The sequence below is a fragment of the Elephantulus edwardii genome, unplaced genomic scaffold (assembly GCF_000299155.1).
Source record: "Elephantulus edwardii isolate Elephantulus edwardi_28Jun2011 unplaced genomic scaffold, EleEdw1.0 scaffold00090, whole genome shotgun sequence".
NCBI classification, from domain to species: Eukaryota; Metazoa; Chordata; class Mammalia; order Macroscelidea; family Macroscelididae; genus Elephantulus; species Elephantulus edwardii.
The window spans coordinates 1171753-1175572 of NW_006399840.1; the positions used below are offsets into that span (position 1 = coordinate 1171753).

At 42.7% G+C, this 3820-nt stretch overlaps 1 pseudogene; it reads left to right on the forward strand.

The window, feature by feature from the left end:
• LOC102868800 overlaps window positions 1–2762 on the forward strand; it is a 15194-nt pseudogene extending 12432 nt beyond the window's left edge.
• Window positions 2763–3820: the final 1058 nt, after the last annotated feature.

Below are 3820 nucleotides of genomic sequence, written 5' to 3' on the forward strand. Positions count from 1 at the left end.
AAGGAGCAGCCTGGTTTAGCCCTCTCTAGGATGAATCTGTTTGTTTTCTTGGCAGTCCATGGTACATTCAATACTCTTCTCCAGCACCACAGCTCAAGGGCGTCAATTCTCCTTCTATCCTCCCTAGTCATTGTCCAACTCTGATGCATAACAAGTGATTGCAAAAACCATGGCCTGTAATAAAAATAATATGATAGAAAAGAATTTGTTGATTTACAACTATTAACTGAAGGATATCTTCTCTGTGGCCTTCAAGAAGATTCCCACCCTTGGCGACCCCACGGGTTCCAGAGAAGATCTGCTCCATATAGTTTCCTTGGGTGTCTCCTTACATGGCGTCATCCTTCAGGCCAGTCATTAGTATCAAGTCACAACAAACTCAAAGCTGTGTTTTCAAGAGGCAATCAATCACAGGGAAGGAGATTGCCCCTCTTTCTACCTCAGAGCTGCTAGTGGATTCAGTTTGGTTTAGCAGCACGACCCCCCCACAGACTAGGCCACCAGAGCTTTGGACAAGTCAAGTGTGAATCGCTTATGTCACCAAAAGACCTTGAGGGAAATCCAAGAACCAGAGATAAGAATTTTATAATTGCATGCAAAATCTGCTCTTGTTGGGTGTTGTCAAGTGGGTGCTACACAACAAAAGCCTGCCTGACCTGTGCCATCTTGCCAATCTCTGTCGTGTCCAAGCCCACTGTTGCAATCACTGGCAATCTATCTCCTTGAGGGGTTGTCCTCTCTTCTAGTTGCCATAAAATCCAAAGTAATAAAGAAAAACAAACACACTTGAGCTTTTCAGAATAAACAACTCCCCACCCCCACTTTCTTGTTTGTTTTTTAGGATCATGGGGAAAAGGTTGTTTTTTGTTGTGTTTGTTTTTTTTTTATAATATCCTAACTTCCTTTTTTTTTTTACTTTAGTATTTTGTGTGTGTACCATCAAATCGGATCTGACTGGTACAGGAGGAGATTGCCTCTCCTTTTCCAGCAAAGCATCTGGTGGATTTGAACTGCATACCTCTGGGATTCCAATGTAGCTTCTTGCCACTAGGCCACCAGAGCTCCCTGAGGGGAAAAGGTTTTATTACAAATATTTTTCAAGGACAGACAGAATTGAGATAACTAAACTCGCCATGTACCCAGTGACCAGTTTCAACAATCAGCACATAGTCAGTCATTTCATTCATTCCTCCATGCCCTTCTCATTAATTATTTTGAAGTGGACTTTAGACAACATTATCGTTTCCTTAAAATCAATCTTTCTTCCCTAGTCAGAGGGGCTCTTGCTAGTGGCCCATGTTAAAAGGAGCACAGCCCTACATGCTTTTTCATTTCCAGTCTTGGTACTCAACAAAGCTACACTTTCACATGCTTGTTATGCATCAGAGAGTTGGACAATGACTAGGGAGGATAGAAGGAGAATTGACACCTTTGAGCTGTGGTGCTGGAGAAGAGTACTGAATGTACCATGGACTGCTAGGAAAATAAACAGATTCATCCTGGAAAGGGCTAAACCAGGTGGCTCCTTGGAGGTAAGGATTCTAAGGCTCCGTCTAACATACTTTGGACATGTTGTGAGGAGAGACCGGTCCTTGGAGAAGGATATCATGCTTGGGAGGGACAGCACAGGAGGGGAAGACCCTCTATGAGGTGGATTGATTCAGTGACTGGGGTAATCGGGATGGGTGGTGTGTCAGAGACAGTGCGATTGGCACAGGACAGAGCAGAGTTTAGGGCTGTTGTACGTAGGGTCTCTATGAGTCGCAAACGACTCGACTTGACAGCACATTACAACAACAACCACCACCAATGTTGAAGGCACGTGGTTCAAGGCCACCAGCTGCTCTGCAGAAGGATGGGCAACCTCCTCACATGTGGTTAACTGCCTCTGAAAACCCGCTAGCGGGTCAGCAAGGGTCGGTTCCTACTCTCCAATACACAACAACAAGCAGGGTCGACAATATCATTAATATCACATGCAAGCAAAGTACTGCTGAAAAACATGAAAAAAAAATACCTGGAGGTCTTAGGCAAGTCATGGCATCCACACCTAGGAAGAAACCAGACTAAACCGGTCATTACCTGTCTCAAGAGCGTCCTCTTGATCTACACTTCCATCTTTTGGATCACAGATGTTATCCTTCTTGCCTTTTGCATTTGGGGCAAGGTGAGCCTGGAGAAGTATTTTTCCCTTTTAAATGAGAACTCCAGCAATGTCCCCTTAGTGCTCTTTGGCATTGTACTGTCATTGTCATTATTCTTCTGGCCACCTTTGGCTGTTGAGCTTCGGCCTGGGTGCTAAATCTGCGTTCAGTGTTTCTGACTCTTGTTTTTCTTGGTTGAACTGGTTGCTGCCATCGTAGGATTTGTCTTCAGACATGAAATTAACAGCAGCTTCAAGATTAATTATGAAAAAGCTCCAAAGCAATATAACACTACACATTGTAGAAGTGATGCAGTAGACAAGATCCAAAATACATTGTATTCTTGTGATATCACCACATATAGAGATTGGCAAGATACTAGTTATTCAGAACAAGGATTCCCAAAGGTTTGCTGTAAAATTGAATGTTCTTCAAGCAAAGATGCACATAACATCTACACAGAAGGTTGTTTATAAGGGTAATGACCAGTATACAATCACAAATGGGAATTATTGCAGGATTTTCTTTAGGACTTGCTTGCTTCCAGCTGATTGGAATCTTTCTCATCTTTATGGACTCTTTTGTGCCATAACAAATAACCAGTATGGGATTGTATAACCAGTATATCCGCAGGCTTATTCCTCTCCAATTTTAAGTTTGAAGACCCCAAATGTCAACCTTTTCAGAAAGAAATAAGATCACCTGAATGAAAGACCACTGACTGGCCAATAACCTGAAAGACTGCTTCCCAGTAGAGTTGATTCTATCAGGAGTTTGTGCAGTAGACTGAGTCAGTCAAGACATCTGCTTATTATGTCTTAAGTCTACCTTCATTCATGGTAGATCTTTGAAGTACCCTGTATTACAGTGAAACACTGGAAGAGCTAATAAATTGTAAAATGAAAACAAAACAAAACAAAAACTGCCTACAACAGTGCATAGTTAGAGAACTGACAGAAGTTCAAGGTGGATTTAGAAGAGTCACGATCAACTCAAAGCTAACCCTCCAATGTGTTATCAGGAAGCAATCAATCCATGGAAGCAGATTGCCCCACTTTACCACAGAGGTGCTGGTGGAGTCAACTTGGTTTAGTAGCACATCTCCCTACCAGGGATATCGGATGGCAATAAGAGAGATACAAATCAAAACCACAATGAGATACCATCTCACTCCAGTAACAGTGGCAAAGTTTTACAGGGCAGCACGTAATAAATGCTGGAGAGGATGTGATGCTGATGTTAGATGGATCCTGAAGAATGTGTATTTGTGCCTTATTGACTAGGCAAAGGCATTTGACTGTGTGGATCATAAAAAAACTATGGCTAACATTGAAAAGAATGAGAATCCCAGAATATTTATTTGTGCTCATGCAAAACCTATACCTAGACCAAGAAGCTACTGTGTGAATTGAGCAGTGGAATACTTGTTGTTATGTGCCATTAAGTCGCCTGCGGCTCATAGCGACCCTATGTACAATAGCTCTAAACTCTGCTCTATTCTGTGCCAATCTCACTGTCTCAGACACACCCACCCCGATTATCCCAGTCACTGAATCAATCCAACTCATAGAGGGTCTTCCTCTCCTGCTCTGTCCCTCCACCCTCCCAAGCATGACGTCTTTCTCCAAGGACTGGTCCCTCCTTACAACATGTCCAAAGTATGTCAGACAAAACAT